This window comes from Oryctolagus cuniculus, chromosome 16 (assembly GCF_051225735.1).
Source record: "Oryctolagus cuniculus isolate XC-2025 breed Fujian yellow rabbit chromosome 16, ASM5122573v1, whole genome shotgun sequence".
In the NCBI taxonomy this organism is placed as follows: Eukaryota; Metazoa; Chordata; class Mammalia; order Lagomorpha; family Leporidae; genus Oryctolagus; species Oryctolagus cuniculus.
The window spans coordinates 34,292,551-34,316,412 of record NC_142882.1 but is presented as its reverse complement, the minus strand read 5'-3'; the positions used below and the strand labels follow the sequence as shown (position 1 = coordinate 34,316,412).

Below are 23,862 nucleotides of genomic sequence, written 5' to 3'. Positions count from 1 at the left end.
GTAGCAGAGTTGGGATTATTGGAAAAGGACTATAAATGAGAGAGACAACATGCACCAGGAACTTCTATCTGAAGGAAAACCTGTGCAGCCCCCAAGAGAGCCGGCCTGCAGTGTGCCATTCCCCCGCGGAAGTGTGGAAAGTGGCAGGGGGAACCGCCCTTCCACGGAGGTGGAAGGGACGGTAGCCAACCCGGGAAGAACCAGCAGCAAACCCGGGAAAGGCCGAGCAGACGAAATAACAACACAGGGTCCTGTGTCATTCCTCCACGAAGAGGGGGAGCGACATGGAGGATTTGACTCCATGTGGAACCAATTACCATCTGTGAGCAGAAAACAAAAAGTGTTATACTAAAATGCATTCAAAATGGTAAAGTCTGTAGAGAATGTCCAGAAAACTCAAACAAACACAGAGGCTGTAGCACGATCTGGGATTGAGACAGCCACAACACACCAGATATTTTTGTTTTCATCCAGGAGTAACTACACAAATTCTTGTGGAATTCAGGTGAAATTTAAAAAAAAAAAAAAAAAAACACCGTCAAAGTGGTTTTGGAGAAAAGCAGAATCTTTCTGTTCAGCAAATGCATCCAATATCATGTTGACAAACACAAATATCATGTTTTCTCAGGTTCCTGAAGCTTTCTACCTATAAAACTCGAATGTACGGAGGATTTGACGCCAGGTGGAATCAATTAGCGTCTGTGAGCAGAAAACAAAAAGTGTCATGCTAAAATGCATTCCAAACCTTAAAGTCCAAAGAGAATGTCCAGAAAACACAAACAAACACAGAGGCTGTAGCAAGATCGGGGATTGAGATAGCCATAATACACCAGATATTTTTGTTTTCATCCAGGAGTGTCTGGACAAATTGTTGTGGTTTTCGGGTGAAATTTAACCAAAAAAACACCGTCTAAGTGGTCTTGGAGATAAGCACAATCTTTCTGTTCGGCAAATGCAACCAATGTCATGCTTACAAACACAAATATCATGTGTAATCAGGTTTCTGAAGCTTTCTGCCTAGAAAACTCGAATGTGTGGAGGATTTGAATCCATGTGGTAACAGTTTGTGTTTGCCGGCAGAAAACAAAAAGTGTCATGCTAAAATGCATTCGAAACCTTAAAGTCCATAGAGAATGTCTAGAAAACACAAACAAACACAGAGGCTGTAGCAAGATCTTGGAATGAGTTAGCCACAACACACCAGATATTTCTGCGTTCATCCCAGCATATCCGGACAAATTGTTGTGGATTTCGGGTAAAATTTAACCAAAAAACCACCGTGAAAGTGGTTTTGGAGAAAAGCACAATCTTTCTGTTTAGTAAATGCATCGCATGTCATGTTTACAAACACAAATATAATGTTTAATCGGGTTTCTGAAGCTGTTAGTGTCCAAAAAAGCCCACCACCCAAGTAACGACTCCAAGAGTGTTTTCTCTCATGCACCCAGCAAAGAGTTAATTTTATTGATCCAACATGTTCGGGCCCTCTGACAAGGACAGAGGAGCAGTGCGGAACTACAGCATAGGGTTTATAAAGGCAAAAACTGAAAAATCGGGAGTATGGCGAGAATACTCGGTTGCTAAGAGGTTGCTAAAATCTTACAATCAGCAATTATGATCTTAAGACATAGACAAATCACATCTTCATTATTAGCCCAGGTAACCCAGGTGCAACATTTCTACTTTTAAGCTTGAGCAGTCATGCTAGGGGGTTTTTGTGCGTTGCCAAGGGTGATGTAGTGCACTGCTATTGTCCGACTATTTGAGATCATAGTTTCAGACCAGAGTCTTATGGTGAGGGGGGGGTTGCTTTCCCAGAATGCAGTCTCAAGTGCTCCAAAATGGAGTCCCTACTGTCAAGGTGCCACTTTACTCTGTCTTATTTTCACCTCTGCACCAGGATGGTTTAAACCTGTAAGCTTAAGCCTAACTTTTTACACCCACACATATACAATTTTAACTCTTCATTTCCCACCCCTTGTTGTGAGGATCTCTAATCTTAGAGATTATTCATTTTTGTCTCTTTTAATGTGACATATTGTTGTCTTACAACCATGAGTTTAACATTTTTAACTTGTTCCCTCAAAAAGGTGATGAGTCTATTTAACACACAAGGTCCTATGGTTACAATTAGGGGTAAAACAATTAAGGGTCCTGTTAGGGCTGACAGTAGAGTAGTAAGCCATGGGGACTGGCCGAACCATGACTCAAACCATCCCTGTTGAGTTTCCCTCTCCCGTTGCCATTTTCAGTTGTTTTCTGAGTTTGGCCATGGAGTTTCTAACCACCCCAGTTTAGTCGGCATAAAAACAATATTTTTTTTAGGGCCGTGCATAACCACCCCCCCCCCATGAAAATGAGATTCAACCCCCGCCTGTTCTGTAATACTGAAATGCAGATTCTGGGTTGCATCTGGGAGATTGTGGAAGATTTGTCAGGCAGAAGGGGCAGGGATCTCCACCTGGCAGGTTATCAGATAGAAGGGGGCAGGGCAGGATGCAAAGGCCAGGCTGCCCGTGAAACATTGTCAGGATGACTGAGATGCAGATGCATATGCTGGACACATTAGGCCTTTATATTACACACAGATAAGCTCATAACTGACTTTCTGCCTAATATTTTCCCCTTAAGAGGTAATACCCAAAATTTTTCTTTGGGATTATGGATGGAGTTCCGTTTTCTGTAACTTCTTCGAAGCTGGCATGTGGGCATCGAGGGGGATTTGGGTATTTCCTCTTGCTACCTGTCTTATGGTGTGCAACAGTGGCCTTGGAAAGACTGTGTTGCTCAGTCCAGAGGGCTGCTCAAGTCGTCCAGTGGAATGGGCTGGAAGTCTTGCCTGATGACCATTTGGAGTTCAACAGCTTTTAGTCTGTTAGAGAGAAAACGAACAAGGTGTAAAGACAAGCATCAAGATTGCAGAAGTTAGTGGGCCAAGGAGAGGAAATAGCCAGGATTTTCGTGACCAGATGTCAGGCCAGAAATCCCAGCCCTGCTTGGCCTGGTCCTGGAGTTGTTTGGCTTTTTTCAGGAAAAGTACAAATTTGGGTTTGTGCCTGTCTAGTCTGATTGACCCAGAGACAATTTTTTTTTTTTTTTTTGATATTTAGTAGCCAGTTTTGCTAGGAATTTAAGCCAATGTACAAGACTAGAGTCTCAGGCTGGGAAAAAGACAGACTAATGAATTATTTACATTTAACCATTTATATTATGGATTATTGTGCACCCCCCCTCAAGAGATAGGCCCTTTAAGTCCTCAGTGAGGACCTGTCCAAATCGGTGTAGGGCTATCTGAGTTAGCTGTTACCGAAAGCCCTGTTTTTAGGAACTGGCAGGGAGGGCTTTTTAAGTTTAATGTTATTGGATAGACTTTTAAGGCCTGGCTGGGTGTGTGAGGCCCAGACCTATCCATGGGGTGCTGGAAGAGAATTGAAAGAGATGCAAATCTCCTTTAAGGGAGGCACCCTGTTGACTTGCATTACATGGATGGACTAGGAGGAGAGCTGAATAGGAGGCTGATGGAAATAGGCAACTTGCATTTCACTGACCCTAGGCCATCCCCTCAATAGCAGTGGCTGGAGCTGGAAGCTGGGCAGAGGCTGGGCAGAGCCAAAGGCTTTTTAGCTTGGGGCCACAGGGTCAGCGGTTCTGAACCAGGATTCCTTCGACACCCAGGGCAGTTCCGTGCCCAGTGGCCGTGCTCTTGGCAGGACTGACAGAAGGCATTTGCTGTCACGACAGCTGCTTGCCCAATGCCCTGGCTCCTTATATCAGCAACAGGTGCCATTTGGGGTGCACTGGCCTTGCTGGGTCTCCTTGATGGCAATCACCGTGTAAAACAGCCATTGATTGGTCTGTTGCCTATCCTCTGCTGCTAGCTTGCTCCTCATTTTCCTGGTCTCTAATAAAGTAGACCAAGGAGGCAGCCTCTATGATGTCAGTTAAGGGGGTGCTCAACCCAATCCTGATTTTTGGAGATTTTTTTAAATATCAGGGTGAGCTAGAAAAACTATGGTCATGGGCAAATTCTGACACTTAGTATTTTCCTGCGAGTTAAGACCGTGCCCATGAGGAGAACTATGACCCTTTAGGTAAGATCAACTGTGGTGACCTGCTTGCATACTTTGAGGTCATCAGTGTAACTTTTTACACTGAAAAAATTGATCTAGTTGTCACATTATTTTATAGTTTAACTTTTTGTTGTTGTTGTTGTTGTTTGGGGCCCTATACTGTGGCCAGGCATTATTACAGAAAAGGTCAGTCATCCCTTACATAAGGTCTGGGGATCAAACCGTACATCACAGTGGAGAGTCCTGCAGAACAGTAGTAACTTCCCTTCTGGAAGAGAAAAGAGGAGAAGTGAGGCAGCAAGTTGGGTCTCTAGCCTGACTTTTTGGGCTTTTAGATTTAACTGGCAGTTTAACCAGTGTTTACTGTGTAGCCTGACTTAGAGGAGAAATTGTGGCAGAGGTCTCTGCCATCCTTTGGCTTCCAGGTATTTACCGTGTAGCCTGTGGACACTAGAGCTTTCTTGGGTTTCTGGAACCCAGTTTTCTAGCATCTGCCGCATAACCATAACTTAACAGAGACAGTAGAGTACAAAATGGATTAACATTTATGTCTCTTGCTGTCGAATAAACCAGAAATAAAAAAAAACAACTTTGTATATAAGAGTTTACATAATTTAGAATTATTTAACAGAGTCAAAAAGAGCTTACAGGACCTAACTCTAGAAATGGCAGAGTAACCGATTAAGCAGACACTTAAAATAGACGTTACAGTTTTTGCAAAAACAGATTCCAAGATTTATGATTTAGACCATTTTTAGATATTAACTAACATTAGTACACATTAAAAAAAAAACATTGTTATAGCAGAAGATCAGACTTTAACTTTAGGTTAGTGTAATTTTGGCATTAGCACTCAACTCTGTAAACAATATTTTAAAATTGTAAACATTTTAAAACTTTTTATGACTTGTTTACACCTTTTGAAACTTTATACCTGTAGTTACTTTTACATAGCTTTGAATTGTCATGTATGGACAACCTATGAGAATACATGTTAACAAACTCAAACAGTTTTTTTATCGAATTTGAGATGTTAAAAGTATATATAATATATTTTTCCAAGTTTTACTTAGCACTGATGCTTAGATGACTTAAGACACTGAGTTATTAATGAATACCACACCGTTATCTGAAATAAAATTTAAAATTACATTTTTATGTTTTTAAGTAACATGAGGATAACACCTCCTGGACAGCAAACACTAGTGCGTGTTTACAACTTTGAAAAGATCTTCCTCATTAAGAGAAACAAGTTTAAAGCATATCAAAGACATGTAAAACTGAGCAAGCAAGCCACTGAGCAAACCGAAGGGTGTTTGCATTACCTCAATTTTCTGAACCAATCTGCATTGGCTTACTTTAGTTAACAACATAAAGGCTTGTATACACAGAATTTACTTTTATTTTTATAAGACCACTTTAGCTGGAAAGCAGAAACATAAATACAGTATTGGTCTGACACCATTTATAACATTTTAATATATTTTATATAATTTGAATTGACCCAAGCAGCTGTTACTTTAACAAATTTAGAGTCTCATTCTTTGAGAGTTCCAGGGATCTGGCTGGAAGCCCAAAGTTGGAAGACTCGGTTTAGAATTTAAGACGTCAGAGAGTCAAACCATTTAGCCAAAATTAGTACATTTCTGATCAGTTGGGTAATCACTCAGATGTTAAAAACAGATAAACAATGTAAACAAACTTCGTGCTGTAGTTTTTCCAATCAAGACTCATAATGACAATAGAAAAACTCGAAACCTTCAGGACAGGTGAACGCTCTCAGATGAATCAGGGACAGTAGCACAGAAAAGAGCTGATTATCAGCATATGAACCCATTGTTTAGGTTTTCATTAGCTGCAAAGAGAAAAACTAATCAGGTTGGAAAGGGTTAATGGCTTAAGGTTCTGGCTCCCTTAGGTAAGGCCAGCAGTGGTATTGAATTGGAAATTCCTCCAGGAGAGGAAAAAGAAGCAGCCCTGGTGTGGGGGCTCTGCCTAGAGATATTTGGCTATGCCTGCCTGGGTGCAGCAGGCCACATGGACTAGAATAGAGTGCAGAGAAAGGCTGTGTTCCCCCATTTACAGGGAAGACTGCACACACCAGGGCCTGGCAGGACTAACCATGGGGTTGGGTAGGTGCTCCGTTTTACTAAGAGTGTTTGGGAACCTCCTATAATTTAACCAAAGCCAGATCAATTAGGACTACTGCAGACACTCAGTCAATTACAACAGATAGTTAACTTTAGCTTTTTTTTCAGATTTAGTCCTTAGGCAATCAAAGCTTAGCAACAGTAATAGTTCACAAAAAACTTTAAGACGCACCAGAGTTACCATAAGTTGCAAAGATGGAAAACTTTCTACCAGGTTGGAAAGGGTTAACAGGTAACAGGTAACAGCTTTTCCCTGGGTGGAGAGACCTGTGGAATTTCCCTCTCCCTTTCTCCTGGCCAGTGGTATAGGAATGGAGATGAGGAGAGCAAAAGAGTGGGGGAGGGAGCCCCCAGGGGGAGGAGGAGGAAGGCAGAAAGCAATGAAGCTCCTCAGTCTGGGGGCTGAGTGGGGTTTGAAATCTCCTATTGCACAAGGTTACCCACTACCTAGTTGTCTGAGTGCACTGCTCTTGTCCGACTATTAGAGATCATAGTTTCAGACCAGAGTCTCATGGTGGGGGGGGTTGCTTTCCCAGAATGCAGTCTCAAGTGCTCCAAAATGGAGTCCCTACTGTCAAGGTGCTACTTTACTCTGTCTTACTTTCACAGCTGCACAAGGAAGGTTTAAACCTAAAAGCTTAAGCTTAACTTTTTGCACCCACACATATACAATTTTAACTCTTCAAAGCTTTCTGCCTACAAAACGCGAATGTGTGGAGGATTTTACTCCATGTGGAACCAATTAGCATTTGCCAGCACAAAAGAAAAACTTACATGCTAAAATGCATTCAAAACTGTAAATTCCATAGAAAATGTCCAGAAAACACAAACAAACACAGAGGCTTTAGCAAGATCTTGGAATGAGATAGCCACAACACACCAGATATTTCTGCTTTCATCCCGGGAAATCCTGAAAATTGGTTGTGGTTTTTGGGTGAAATTTAACCAAAAAATCACCGTAAAAGTGGTTTTGGAGAAAAGCACAATCTTTCTGCTCAGCAAATGCATCCAATGTCGTGTTCACAAAAACAAATATCAGGTTTCCTCAGGTTTCTGAAGCTTTCTTCCTAGAAAACTGGAATGTGTGGAGGATTTGACTCCATGTGGTACTAATTAGCGTTTGCCAGCAGAAAACAAAAACTTACTTGCTAAAATGCATTCAAAACCATAAAGTCAGTAAAGAATGTCCAGAAAACACAAACAAACACAGAGGCTGTAGCAAGATCTCGGATTGAGATAGCCACAATGCGCCTGATATATCTGCTTTCATCCCGGAAAATCCTGACAAATTGTTGCGGAATCGGGTGAAATTTAAAAAAAAAAAAAAAGAAACACTGTCAAAGTGGTTTTGGAGAAAAGCACAATCTTTCTTTTTGGCAAGTGGATCCAATGTCATGTTTACAAACACAAATATTATGCTTTCTCAGGTTTCTGAACCATTCTTCCCATAACACTCGAATGTGTGAAGCATTTGACTCCATGTGGAACCAATTACCGACTGTGAGCAGAAAATAGTGCCATACTAAAATGCATTCAAAACCAAAGTCCGTATAGAATGTCCAGAAAACACAAACAAACACAGAGGCTGTAGCAAATCTGGGACTGAGATAGATATAACACACCAGATATTTCTGCGATCATCCCAGCATATCCGAACAAATTGTTGTGGAATTCGGGTGATATTCAACCAAAAAATCACCGTCAAAGTGGTTTTGCAGAAAAGCACAATCTTTCTGTTCAGGAAATGCATCCCATGTCATGTTTACAAACAGAAATATCATGTTCAATCGGGTTTCTGAAGCCTTCTGCCTAGAAACCGCGAATGTGTGGAGGATATGACTCCATGTGGAACCAATAGCATTTGCCAGCAGAAAACAAAAACTTACATGCTAAAATGCATTCAAAACCATAAAGTCAGTAAAGAATGTCCAGAAAACACAAACACACACAGAGGCTGTGGCAAGATCTGGGATTGAGATAGCCACAACACACCAGATAGTTTTGTTTTCATCCAGGAGTATCTGGACAAATTGTTGCGGAATTCGGGTGAAATTTAACCAAAAAACCACCGTGAAAGTGGTTTTGGAGAAAAGCACAGTCTTTCTGTTCAGCAAATGCATCCAATGTCATGTTTACAAAAACAAATATCACATTTTCTCAGGCTTCTGAAGCTTTCTGCCTAGAGAACTCGAATGTGTGGATGATTTGACACCAAGGGGAACCAATTAGTGTTTGCCGGGAGAAAACAAAAAAGTGTCATGCTAAAATTCAGTGAAAACTGTAAAGTCCATAGAGAATGTCCAGAAAACACAAACAAACACAGAGGCTGTAGCAAGATCTTGGAATGAGATAGCCACAACATAGCAGATATTTCTGCTTTCATCCCGGGAAATCCTGAAAATTTTTTTGTGGTTTTCGGGTGAAATTTAACCAAAAAATCACCGTGAAAGTGGTTTTGGAGAAAAGCACAATCTTTCTGTTTGGCAAATGCATCCCATGTCATGTTTACAAATGCAAATATCATGTTTTCTAGGATTTCTGAAGTTTTCTGTCTAGAGAACTCGAATGTGTGGAGGATTTGACCCCCTGTGGAAGCAATTATCGTTAGCCGGCAGAAAACAAAAACTTACAGGCTAAAATGCATTCAAAACGGTAAAGTTCCTAGAAAATGTCCACAAAACACAAACACAGAGGCTGTAGCAAGATCTGGGATTGAGATAGCCACAACACACCAGATATTTTTGTTTTCATGCAGGAGTATCTGGACAAATTGTTGTGGTTTTCGGGTGAAATTTAACCAAGAAATCACCGTCAAAGTGGTTTTGGAGAAAAGCACAATCTTTCTTTTCGGCCACTGGATCTAATGTCATGTTTACAAACACAATTATTACATTTTGTCAGGTTTCTGAAGCTTTCTGCCTTTCGATCTTATTCTGACAGGGTCATAGTGAAAGTGGAAGTTCTCCCCTCCCTTCAGAGAAAGGTACCTCCTTCTTTGATGGCCCCATTCTTTCCACTGGGATCTCACTCACAGAGATCTTTCCCTTAGGTCTTCTTTTTTCCCAGAGTGTCTTGGCTTCCCAGGCCTAAAATACTCTCAGGGGCTCTTCAGCCAGGTCCGATTGCCTTAAGGGCTGATTCTGAGGCCAGGGTGCTGTTTAGGACATCTGCCTTTCTATGAGTCTGCTGTGTATCCTGCTTCTCATGTTGGATCGTTCTCTCCCTGTTTGATTCTGTCAGCTAGTATTAGCAGACACCCGTCTTGTTTATGTGATTACTTTGACTCTTAGACCTATCAGTGTAATCAACTGTGAACTGAAGTTGATCACTTGGACTAGTGAGATGGCATTGGTACATGCCACCTTGATGGGATTGTATTGGAATCCCGTGGCACGTTTCTAACTCCATTTGGGGCAAGTCCGATTGAGCATGTCCCAAATTGTACATCTCCTCCCTCTCTTATTACCACTCTTATATTTAACAGGGATCACTTTTCAGTTAAAATTTAAACACCTAAGAATAGTTGTAAATCAATTACAGAGTTCAACCAGTAGTACTAGAAAAAATACTACAATGGATAAAGTATTACATTGTACATCAGCAGTCAGGACAACAGCTGATCAAGTCAATGTTTCTCATAGTGTCCATTTCATTTCAACAGGTTTCCCCTTTGGTGCTCAGTTAGTTGTCACCGATCAGGGAGAACATATGATATTTGTCCCTTTGGGACTGGCCTAATTCACTCAGCATGATGTTTTCCAGATTCCTCCATTTGTTGTAAATGACCAGATTTCATTGTTTTTGACTGCTGGATAGTATTCTATAGAGTACATGTCCCATAATGTCCTTATCCAGGCTACTGTTGATGGGCATTTGGGTTGGTTCCAGCTCTTAGCTATTGTGAATTGAGCTGCAATAAACATTAATGTGCAGACAGCTTTTTTGTTTGCCTATTTAATTTATAAGGAGGAATAAAAATGAAATTAAAAAAACTCAATACAACATGAAATCGAGGTATTGAAGAGAAAACAAAATGAAAATGAAGAATTCAACAGAATAAATAAAAAATGCATTTGAGAACCTTAAAATCCCAATCAGGCAGAAGAGAGAATATCAGACTTAGAAGACAGAGCACAGAAAAGTATACAGTCTAGCTAAAGTCTGCAGGAGAAAATTAGAAATCTAAAACATATTGTTGAGAATCTATAGGATACAATATATAAAAAACAAGATTTTGGCTTCTAGTATTTTCTGAAGTTATGGTGAGAGAGAAAGTGTTACAAGGCAAAATACTAGCGAACTTCCAACAGACATGACCAGAAAAGATCATCAACACAACACATTGTAATCAAACACACCACAGTGAAGCATAGGAAAAAGATTCTAAAATGTGCAAAAGAGAAATGCCTGATTATTTTCAAGGATCTCCAATTAGATTCACATCAGACTTCTAATCAGAAACCTTGAAAGCTGGGAGAGAATGGTGAGATATAGCCCAAGACTTAGAGAAAATACAGTCATCCTATTATATTATACCCTGCAAAGGTCTCATTTGGGAATAAAGATTAAATAAAAGCCTTTCATACCAAACAGAATGAATTTGTCACCACTCATCCATTCCTGCAAAGGATGCTGAAGATTTTTTACAAACAGAAACACAGAAACACAGTCATCAACAGAAAGAGGGTAAAGGAAGAAAACCTTGCAGTAAGGGATCACAGGAAGTTCAAACTATATATTAGAAATATCTTTGGGAACATGGCAGGGCAAAGTCACTACTTTTCAGTAGCTGCACGGAAAGTAAATGGCCTCAACTCTCTAGAGATCCCAGTGGAAAGAACAGGTCATCAAAGAAGGAGGTACCTTTCTCTGAAGGGAGGAGAGAACTTCCATTTTGACTATGACCTTGTCTAAATATGATCAGAGTCGGAAAACTGAAAAGGCCTGCATAGCCTTGCCAAATCATGACAAGAGCCTAGGGTGATTACTAATGCCATGAACAACAATTGCAATTTGTTAAGTCAACAACAGAAGTCTCTGTGCACTTACTCGTCATGTAGGATCTCTGTCCTAAATGTGCTGTACATTTTGATTTAATGCTATAACTAGTGCTCAAACAGTATTTTACACATTGTATTTCCGTGTGGGTGTAAACTGTTGAAATCTTTACTTAATATATGCTAAATTGATCTTCTGCATATAAAGATAATTGAAAATGAATCCTGATGTGAATGGAAGGGGAGAGGGAGTGGGAGAGAGGAGGGTTGCAGGTGGGAGGAAACTTTTTGGGGGGGAACCATTGTAATCCATAAGCTGTACTTCAGAAATTTATATTCATTAAGTAAAAGTTTAAAATAAAAGACACAGACTGGCTGAATGGATTAAAAAACAAAACCCATCTATTTGCTGCTTACAAGAAACACATCTTTCCAACAAAGATGCATGCAGACTGAAATTGAAAGTTTGGAAAAAGATATTCCATGCCAAAAGAAACCAAAAAAGAGCTGATGTAGCCACCTTAATATCAGAAAAAATAGACTTTAACACAAAAATGTTAAGAGAGACAGAGAGAGGCACTATATAATGATTAAGGTATCAGTTCAACAGGAAAATGTAACTATTATAAATATATATGCATCTAATTACAGGGCACCAGTTTATTTAAAAGATATGTTAAGGAACTTAAAGGGAGACTTAGACTCCAATACAATAATATTGGGGAGCTTCAATGCTCCACTTTTAGCAATGGACAGATCAACCAGACAGAAATCAACAAGGAAACAGCAGATTTAATTGACACTAGAGAACAAACAGATCTAAGAGATATGTATAGAAATATTCATCCTAATGTTACAGAATACACATTCTTCTCACTAGTGCAGGGGGTTTTCTCTAGGATAGACCACATATTAGGCCATAAAGCAAGTCTCAGCAAATTTAAAACAAATCAAAATCCTACCATGCATCTCAGACCACAATGGAATGTAGCTGGAAATCAGCAACTCAGGATTCTCTAGGGCATAAGTAAACACATGGAGAATGTCAGCATGCTCCTGAATGAACACTGGGTCAAAGAAGAAATCAAAAGAGAAATCAAAAACTCTCAGGAAACAAATGAAGATAACAACACAACATATCAAAACGTATGGGATACAGCAAAAGCAGGGTTAAGAGGAAAGTTTATAGCAATAGGTGCCTACATCAAGAAATTGGAAAGGCACCAAATAAATGAGCTATCAATTCACCTCAAAGATCTAGAAAAACTACACCAAACCAAACCCAAAACTAGTAGGACAAAAGAAATAATTAAGATTAGAGAGAAAATCAACAAAATTGAATCCAAAAAAATTACAAAAGAGAAGCTAAGTGCTGAAAGGATTTTTTGAAAAAAATAAACAAAATTGACTCACCATTGGCCCAACTAACCAAATAAAGGAGAGAGAAGACACAAATCAATAAAATTAGACATGAAAAGGAAATGTAACAACAGACACCACAGAAATAACAAGAGTCATTGTAAATTACTACAAAGAGTTGTATGCCAACAATCAGGGAAATCTGTCAGGAATGGATAGATTCCTGGACATATATGACCTACAAAAATTGAAGCAAGAAACATAGAAAACCAAAAAGACCCATAACAAAGTCAGAAATTGAATCAGTAATAAAGGCCCTCCCAACAGAGAAAAGCCCAGGACAAGAGAGATTCACTGCTGAATTCTATCAGACATTTACAGAAGAAATAACTCCAATTCTTCTCAAGCTATTCAAAACAATTGAAAGAGAGGGAATCCTCCCCAAATTCTTTCTACAAAGCCAGTATCACTTAATTCCTAAACCTGAAAAAGATGTAGCAGAGAAAGAGAATTACACACCAATTTCTCTAAAGAACATACAAAAAATCCTCAACAAAATTCAAGCCAAAATAATCCAACAACAAATTAGAAAGATCATCCAACCCAACCAAGTGGGATTTATCCTTGTATGCAGGGATGGCTCAACATTCACAAATCAATCAATGTGATACACCACATTAACTAACTGCAGAAGAAAAATCATATATTATCTATATAGATGCAGAGAATGCATTTGATAAATTACAAAACCATTTCATGATGAAAACTCTAACCAAATTGTGTATAGAAGGAACATTCCTCAACACAATTAAGGCAATTTATGAAAAATTCGCAGCCAGCAACTTATTGAATGGGGAATAGTTGGAAGCATTTCTACTGAGATCCAGTTCCAGACAGGGATGCCAAATCTCACCATTGCTATTCAATATAGCACTAGAAGTTCTAGCCAAGCCATTAGTCAAGAAAAAGAAATTAAAAGGGGTACAAAAAGGGAAGGGAAATGTCAAACTATCCATCTTTGCAGACAACGTGACTCTTTATTTAACGGATCCAAAGAACTCCACTAAGAGACTATTGGAACTCATAGACGATTTTGGCAAAGTAGCAGGATATAAAATCAATACATAAAAATCAACAGCCTTTTTATACAGACACTGCCAGAACTGAGAAATAACTTCTAAGGTCAATCCCATTCACAAAAGCTACCAGAAAAAAACAAATACCTTGGAAAAAACTTAGCCAAGATGACAAATATTTCTATAATGATGAGAATTACAAAATCTTAAAGAACTAGAAGAGGATACCAAAAAATGGAAATATGTCCCATGCTCACTGATTGGAAGAATCAATAGCATCAAAATGTCCATTCTTCCAAAAGCAATTTACAGATTCAATGTGATACCAATGAAAATATCAAACACATTCTTATCAGACCTAGAAAAAATGATGCTGATATTCATATAGAAACATATATTGAGGCGCAGGAGACCTCAAATAGATAAACGAGTCTTATACAACAAAAACAGAGCTGGATGCATCAGAATACCAGATTTCAAGACATTCTACTGTGCAATTATAATCAAAACAGCATGGTACTGTACAGAAACAGATGGATAGGCAATAGAACAGAATAGGAACACCAGAAATCAATCCAAACATCTACAACCAATTTATATTTGATCAAGGAGCTAAAACCAATTCCTGGAGCAAGGAGAGTCTTTTAAACAAATATTGTTGGGAAAACAGGATTTCCACATGCAGAAGTATGAAGCAAGATACCTATGTTACACCTTACACAAAAATCCACTCAACATGGATTAAAGATCTAAATCTATGACCCAACACCATAAAATTATTATAGAATATTGGAGAAAGTCTGCAAGATATAGGAACAGGCAAGACTTCTTAGAAAAATCTCCAGTGGCATAGGCAGTCAAAGCCGAAATTAACAACAGGGATTACAACAAATTGAAAAGTTTCTGTACTGCAAAAAAAAAAAAAAAAAAGTCAGCAAAGTGAAGAGGCAACTGAAATAATGGGAGGAAATCTTTGCAAATTATGCAACTGATAAAGGATTAATAACCAAAATCTGGCAGGCACTACAGCTCACTTGGCTAATCTTCTGCCTGTGGAGCTGGCACCCTGGATTATAGTCCCGGTTGGGGTGCTGGGTACTGTCCCAGTTGCTCCTCTACCAGTCCAGCTCCCTGCTGTGGCCTGGGAAGGCAGTGAAGGATGTCCCAAGTGGTTGGGCCCTGCACCCACATGGGGGACCAGGAGGAAGCATCTGGCTCCTTGCTTTGGATCGGCGCAGTGCGCCAGTGTAGCAGCCATTTGGGGGGTGAACCGACGGAAAAGGAAGACTTTTCTCTCTGTCTCTCTCTCTCTCACTGTCTGACTCTGTTTGTAAAAAAAAAATTACCAGAATCTACAAAGAGATCAAGAAACTTCACAACAGCAAAACAAACAACCCACTTAAGAGATGGGCCAAGAACCTAAATAGACATTTCTCAAGAGGAAATCCAAATGGCCAACAGGCACATGAAAAAATGTTCAGGATCACTAGCCATCAGGGAAATGCAAATCAAAACAATGAGGTTGCACCTCACTCCAGTTAGAATGGCTTTCATACAGAAATTAACTAACAACAGATGATGGTGAGGATGTGGGGGCAAAGGCACAATAACCCACTGTTGGTGGGAATGCAGACTGGTAAAGCCACTATGGATACAGTTTGGAGATACCTCAGAAATCGGAATGTATCCCTACCACATGACCCAGCAATTCCATTCTTTGGAATTTACCCAAGGAGAATTAAATTGGCAAATAAAAGAGCTGTCTACACCTCAATGTTTATTGCAACACAATTCAGAACAGTTAAGACATGGAATCAACCTAAATGCCCATCAACAGAAGACTGGGTAAAGAAATTAAGTGATTTGTATTCTACAGAATACTACACAGTGGTAAAAGAAATGAAATCTGGTCATTTGCAACAAAATGGAGGAATCTGGAAAACATCATACTGAGTGAAATAAGCCAGTTCCAAAGGGACAAATATCATATGTTCTCCCTGATATGTGACAACTGAGCATCTAATAGGAAAACTGTAGAAGTGAAACTGACACTATGAGAAGGAATGACTTGATCAGCCCTTGTGATGACTGTCAAGGAACAGCTTACTATTTTATTCATTTTAGTATTTTCTTTTTCTACTTAATACCATTGGTTGAGCTTTTTACTTAACACAGAATTATTCTTAGGTGTTTAAATCAAATTGAAATAAAAATAAGAGTTGGAATAAGACATGGAGGGGATATACAGTTTGGCACATGCTCCAAGGTGTTTACCCCTAAGGGTAAAGCTTAAAACTTGCCATGGGACTTGAAATACTAAAAACTGGCATGCACCAATACCAGTCCATAACTGATCATAAAGAGGATTGTCAAGAGAGCACAGAAATAAGACCAGTGTCTTCTAATAATTGCAGAATTAAAAAGGAGAGAACAATCCAGGATAGGAAGCAGGTCACAGGGCAGACTCTTAGAATGACAAATGCCGTAAACAGAACTCTGGCCTCAGAATCACACCTTAAGGCATTTGGATCTGGCTAAAAAGCCCATGAGAGTAGTTCAGGCATGGAAACACAGGGCATTGTGGAAAAAAAAATGACCTTAAAGAAAGACCTCTGTGAGTGAGATTCCAGCAGAAAGAAGTGGACATTAAAGAATGAGGTACCTTTCTCTGAAGGGAGGAGAGAACTCCCAGTTTGATTATGACCTTGTATAAATAATGTTGGACTTTGTGAACGCAAGAGGCTTCCATAGCCTTGGCAGCTCATGAAAAGAGCCTCAGATGATTACTGACATCATAAATAAAAGTCTGAACTGTTAAATCATCAACAGGAGGCACTGTGCACTTGCTCCCTATATTGGGACCTGTGTACTTAATGTTTTTTACTATGAGAATTAACACTATAACTAGTTCTCAAACCATGCTTTATACTTTGTCTTTCTGTGGGGGTGCAACCTGTTGAAATCTTTACTTAGTATAGAGTTGATCTTCTGTATATACAGATATTTGCAATGAATCTTAATGAGGAATGGGATAGGAGAGGGAGTAGGAGATGGGATGGTTTGTGGGTGGAAGGGTGGTTATAGTGCAAAGAATCACTATAATCCAAAAGTTGTACTTTTGAAATTTATATTTATTAAATAAAAGTTTTCTATAATCTTAACATATCTGAATAGAGCAATACTGAGTAAGAACATTCAATCAGGAATAATGTGTTCAAATGAAAGATCAGCAACCAATATCTTCAAAATAAAATCTACAAAATTAAAAAAGTATAACACCAATCTTTTGAAAAGTTAGAGAGGTAACTTTTCCAAACTCATCATATGAGGCCAGCTGGTAAAGCCATTATGGACGTCTGTTTGGAGATTCCTCAGAAACCTGAATATAACCCTACCATACAACCCAGCCATCCCATTCCTTGGAATTTACCCAAAGGAAATTAAGTTGGCAAGTAAAAGAGCTGTCTATATCTTAATGTGTATTGAAGCTCAATTCACAATAGCTAAGACCTGGAATCAACCTAAATGCCCATCAACAAAAGACTGGATAAAGAAATTATGGGATATGTACTCTATAGAATACTATACAGCAGTAAAAAATGAAATCTGTTGATTCACAACAAGATGGAGGAATCTGGAAAACATCATACTGAGAGAAATAAGCCAGTCCCAAAGGGACAAATATCATATGTTCTTGAACGGTGACAACTGACTGAGCACCTAAGAGGAAACCTGTTGAAGTGAAATGTACACTATGAGAAAAAAATGACTTGATCAGCCCTTGTCCTGACTATTAAAGAACAACTTACTATTTTGTTCCTTTTAGTATTTTTTGTTCTACTAAATGCCATTGGTTGAACTCGGTAATTAACATGCAATTATTCTTAGGTGTTTAAATTTAACTGAAAAGTGATCTCTGTTAAATATAAGAGTGGAAATAAGAGGGGGGTGTACAGTATGGCCCATGCTCATCAGACATACCCCTAGTGGTAGAGTTAGAAACATGCCAGGGGATTCCAATTCAATCCCATTAAGGTGGCATGTACCAATGCCAGCTCACTAGTCAAAGTGATCAGTTTCAATTCATAATTGATCATAATGATAGGATTGAGAGTCAAAGGGATCACCTAAACAAGACTAGTATCTGCTAATACTAGCTGATAGAATTAAAAAGGAGAGAACAACCCAAGATGGGAAGTGGGATACACAGCAGACTCATAGAATTGCAGATGTCCTAAACAGCACTCTGGCCTCAGAATCAGCCCTTAAGGTTTTAGATATGGCTAAAAAGCCCATGAGAGTATTTCAGAAATGAAAGATATCTGTGAGTGAGATCCTAGTGGAAAGAACGGGCCATCAAAGAAGGAGGTACCTTTCTCTGAAGGGAGGAGAGAACTTCCACTTTCACTATGGCCTTGTCTAAATAAGATCAGAGGTGGTGAACTCAAGAGGCTTCCATAGCCTTGACAGCTCATGACAAGAGCCTCAGGTGATTACTGACATCATAAATTAGATTGTCAATTGTTAAATCAACAACAGGAGTCACTGTGCACTTACTCCCCATGTAGGATCTCTGTCCTTAATGTGTTGTACTATGTAAATTCATGGTAAAACTACTAGTAAAACAGTACTCTATACTTTGCGTTTCTGTGTATGTGCAAACTGTTGAAATCTTTCCCTAGCATATACCTAATTGATCTTCTGTTTATAAAAATAATTGAAAAAATGAATCTTGATGTGAATAGGATGGGAGAGGGAGTGGGAGATGGGATGGTTGCGGGTGCGAGGGAGGTTATGGTGTGGGGCAAGCTGCAATAATCCAAAAGTTGTACTTTGGACATTTATATTTATATTTATGAAATAAAAGTTAAACAATAAATAAATAAACAAGTTTAATTAAGGGAATTATAAAAAGTTTTCTATAATAATAATAACATCTCTGAATAGAGCAATACTGAGAAAGAACATTAAATGAGGAATAATGTGTTCAAATGAAAGATCAGCAACAAACATCTTCATTGCTAAAATCTACAAAATTAAAAAAAATTAACACCCATTTTTGAAAAGTATTATACAAATTGTTAGGGAGGTAACTTTTCCAAACTCATTATGTGAGGCCAGTTTTTCCTAAAGTGACCTGATAGATGCAAGATCTCTGTTTATCTCTGATTCTCTTTTTTCAAATAAAAACTTAGAAAGCAGAGTCCCTGCTGAATATAATGCAACACTGTCATCCTAATAGAATTTATATTAGAATATAGGTGCAAAATTTGATAGTAATTGAATCCAGTTTGGAATCAAAAAAAAAAAATAAAATGGTCAGATATCATAATCCAGTCAGATGTAATATAGGAACAGGGAAAATATGAATGTAATTCATAATTCCAAAATTCACATCAATCAAAAATCAACATCAGTATAATAAACTAGATGCAGAAAACATTTTGTATAAAATTATACATTCACTTATGAGAAGTAAGTTGAGCAGAACACTTGCAGATTGCATATACTTCAATTACAAAACCCTTGCATTTGAAGCACCTGAGCCAGATTCTATTGAATGGCAAATAACATGAAAGCATTTACCCTATAATTGGAACCATAAAATGATGCACATTTTTTACTTTTATATTCAATACTGCAATGTAAGATCTAGGCAAAACCAAAAGAAAAGGGAAGGAAATAAAAGACCCAGATATAGAAAAGAAGAAATTGAAATTATTTATTTTTCCAGATGGTTTTATTCTATTTATATGGAAATGCAACGAGGTCAACAACAGGCCACCTGAACTGGTAAATGACTGGTAGATTTGTAGGATACAAAGTAAGCACAAAAAGTCAGAATAAGTTTTATATACCTATACTATTGTGAACCCACTGAAAAAATAAATTAAAGAAGAAATTAAATTCACAATAAGAAATAAAGTACCCTGGATAAATTTGACTTGTGATGTGAAATGCCTCTACAGTGACAATTCTAGAGCCATGATAAAGAATCTGAGGTCAAAAAGTCCACTCATATTCACAGATTGAAATACTTTCTTATATTTCCATATTGTCCAAGTTAAATTACAGATACAATATGCTTTCCATCAAAATCAATGGAATTCATATTGTATCTAGAAAAATAAACCTAAACCTCCTATCTTCACATATATTAAAAAAAAATGTTCCACATAGAAAAGTAACTCTTGAGAAACAGAACACGTCTGGGGTCACAACAGATGAGTTCAATACATACCATAGATGTATGGTAAACCCTGGCATAAAAACTGATGAATAGACCAGTGCAAGAGGATAGAGGCTCCCAAAAAGAAATACAGATACATACAGACAATGGATCTTTCACAAAGCTAACAAAAATACACTGGAAAAGGTGTAGTCTATTCAGTAAAGTGTCCAGAGGCAACGGGATATCCATATGGACATGACTAAACCCAGATGACCACCCCTCTTTTCCTATACAAAGTCAACTGAAAGTGAGTCATGGATACAAATGTAAGGACTGAAACTTACAAAATATAGAGAAAACTATAAGACATTGACATAAGCAATGGCTTCTTGATAAGATAGCCTAAGAACAGGCAATAAAAAACTAATAGGGAAACCTTATATAAAACTAAGAAGATAATTCACAACAAAGAAGACAATCTTCAGATTGAAGATAAAACCCCTCTTAACTCCTATAAAACCAGCATCACTTTCATTCTAAAACCAGGCATATGTACGAAGCAAACTAAGACCAATAGATTTGATAAATTCAGATGCAAAAAATCCTCAAAATACTTGCTCATCAAACATAACAACACATTAGAAATATAATTCACCCAGACCAAGTGTGAATGCACTGGATAAAATATGTCCTTGATAAAAACATTAAACTGGGAATAGAAGGAATATTCTTGAACACATGCAAGGTAGTTTATGACAAACACAGAGCCACCATCAAATCGTGTGGGTAAATTGGAAGCATTTCCACTAAGACCTACAAGGATTCTCACCCCCATAATTGCTATTCAATATAGCTCTAGAAGGCTTACTGAGAGCCACCAGCAAGCAAAATCCAAGCAAAGGGATACAAATTGGAACGGTTGAAGTCAAATTATTACTGCTGATAGAAGATATGATTTTATTTATAGGGAAGCCAAAAGACTCCACCAAGAGACTATTGTAACTCCAGAGAGTTTGGTAAATTTGCAAGATAAAATCAATGCACAAAATTCAATAGCATTTGTATAAAAGGCAATGCTATGGCTGAGAAAGGACATGCAAGATCAGTTCAATTCACAATGGCCAAACAAATTGGAATAAATGTAAATAAAGAGGTCAAATATCTCTACAATGATAATTTCAAAACATTTTTAAAATAAATAGGAGAACATAAAAATGGAAATATCTGTCATGTTCATGGATTAGAAGAATTAATATAATCAAAATGTCCATACTACTGAAAGCAATTACATGTTCAATATGATCCCAATCAAAATAGTAATGACATTCTTCTGAAAAAAAGATAGAAAAAATGATGCTACAATTCATACAGAAGCCCAAGAGATCCTGAATAGCTAGAGCAAACTTAAAGAACAAAACAAAGCCAGAGGAATCACAATATCAGATTCATTTTCTATGAGGATAGTACAGTGTTTCATATCCGTGTTCATAGATAGAGCATCCGAATATTTAAGAAAAATGCTTACAAAACTGCAAGGATTGCCCAGTGTTTATCAGAACAAATAAATACAATGGTATAAATACCCAACCAGGGGTAAGTAATAGTTATCCATATGTCATTGTGCAGAAACATCAGCTAACACTAGATGGAGAAAATAAATAAATAAGGTCACTTCAAGTGTTGAAAAAGCACAAAAATCAGTAGATATGGAAGAAAAGATAGACAATCCATTTTAACTAGCAATATTTCCTACAGAAGCACAGTCTATACACAATCTATAACATGACAGCATTTTGCCATAATGTAACCAAAAAGGCCAAGAATTAGCAGATGAGGAACAAAAATCAAGAAAGATATTGTCACAAATACCCAACAAAGCTAGTAAAACTCATGGTTTAGAGAAACAGAAAGTAAGCAAACAAAATCTTCAAAGAACCAGGACTTTCCTCTCGGGGGCAGCAGTAGAAGAGATTGGGAAAATACCTGAACTGACCAAGGCCCCTATATTTTCCTGAATATTTGTTCTATGGATGTTAACATTCTTATTCAAATTTAGCAGAAAACAAAGATGTCAACAATTGTCTTCCTTTCAGGGATCTATGCAAGGGTATACATGTCTAACATGAAATCATAGCACATAATTTCTAAACTGGTGTTAAGTGCAATTAAAAGGAAACAACCTACTTATCCCACAGTATCAAGGGACACCAAACGCAGGTTCCCAGACTTTGGGGATCACTCTCCGGAGATGCAGACTAAGGGGATTCACTCTCAGGAACTAAGACAAACCTCACAGCCAGAACATTTAATTCTGAGAGTTCCACACTTTTTACGTTTCCCTCCCAACAGTTTGCATTGGCTCCCTCCTCCAAGGTATTAGTTCTCACCAGAAATCAAACACTTAAAATCAGTTTAAGTCTGTGACCTGTGCAGTCACTAACACCAAATGTGTGTTGTTTGCATAATATCAAACAGCACATCTATAACACCTATGACTTACCAACAGTTCAATTCTGACAATAGATAGTTAGAAGACATAATGGATTAAGATTTTAGCATACACACATCCCAGGCATATACCAGTGAAAAGCATGTATTTGATTTTCTGGCTCCAGTCAAAATTATGAAGTTATCCAGAGATCCCCTGTAAAGCTATCTTATTTGCATGAGCTTAGCTATGGCCTGAAATTTGTGTATTAGACAGAATCATAGCCACTCATATTGCCCATGGAATATCTGAGTCTTAAAATCAAAGGTACAGGAATTGAGGAGAAAAGAAATTTTTTCATTTACCAGTCACAAATGAACTCTCAAATTTATAAACCATTTTATAGCCAGCAGAATCTGATCTTCTGAGATATTCTCAAATGCTACAAGCTATCATTTGGCTAAACCAAATTTGGATGCATAATGCAACTACCGTGTGTTCAACAGTTTATTTGATTCTCAGTTCTCACACCAGTTAGCTTGGGGTTGGGGAGTGAAAAATTATTGGCCTTTACAAAGATTTTACTCTCCACACAAGGGTGTGAAGGCATTTAATCCCAATTAGGAGAGATCAATCATTGGGAACAGGTAGGACCCTAATGAAGCGATTGGGCTAGATCAATTCATGTGATTGTTGAGTGACTGCTTATTCCCAGGTGTGTGCTGTAGAAACTACTTCATATTTGAACCTCCTGCAATTTCATTATTTGGTCATATGGTCTCTGTGCCACCCAAACCTCTGCCAACAAGATGACCCTCAACAGATACTGCCCTCCAAACTTGGACCCAAACCATGAGACAAATACCATTTCTTTCTAAATGACTGAGTCTGTACCATTCTGTTATTAGCATCAAACAAAACCTGACTCAGAACCTAGCAAGAGCTGTGCTGACAGCACTGAATTGTAAACTAGTGACCTCGTTTCTCAACCAAAGGATATCAGATCACATGTGGAAGTCATTTCCCCATGTGGATTCTGTAATCACCATCAATTTGGAAAGCTGTGAGGCCCCAGGGTTCACACAAACCCTTTTCCTTTAGACACAGGACAGGATACTAGGATCCTGGCTACTGGCCCAGCTCCCCTCCTGTGCCCATAGAATACTGCTCTCTGACACTCACCACTTTCCAGCTTCCAATGAATCCCAGCATCCTCCCAAGGGCTCCTGAGTGTGGTGAGGGAAGTTCACAGAGCAGCAATGGGTGAAACACCTGAGGCCTCTCTCAGGAACAAACCCAGAAAGCCTAACATTGGGATGCCAGAAAAGAAGACGCTGTGTGGTTCAGCAGTGTTGCCTTTGAACACCTGATTTTAAAGTCTGCCCTAACAATGAGCATGCATAACATCAGAGAACACACAGCCAATCCAAATGCTCCTAGCATGAGGGCCATAGCTTGGGGTTGTGGCAGGTGGGGGCAGAGAGGACTTGGTCTCAGGTCTGAAACTGCCTCATCTTTGCAGCTTGATCCTCCCAACAGCAGGGGCCGCTCTCACCTCCCTGATGATCATGACATCAGAGCACTGTCCCTCCCTCCTTTTTCCAGGACCC

The 23,862-nt window shown here is 38.5% G+C and overlaps 1 long non-coding RNA gene across 1 annotated transcript; it reads right to left on the bottom strand.

Annotated features, from left to right (window-relative positions):
• Positions 1-1,458: 1,458 nt before the first annotated feature.
• LOC149121672 (uncharacterized) lies at positions 1,459-23,835 on the bottom strand. Its single transcript, XR_016222327.1, has 3 exons — positions 23,435-23,835; positions 4,298-4,338; positions 1,459-2,872 (listed from the first exon to the last, which is right to left on the bottom strand). It is a non-coding gene; the product is annotated as an uncharacterized LOC149121672 (long non-coding RNA).
• Between the last annotated feature and the right edge of the window lie 27 nt (positions 23,836-23,862).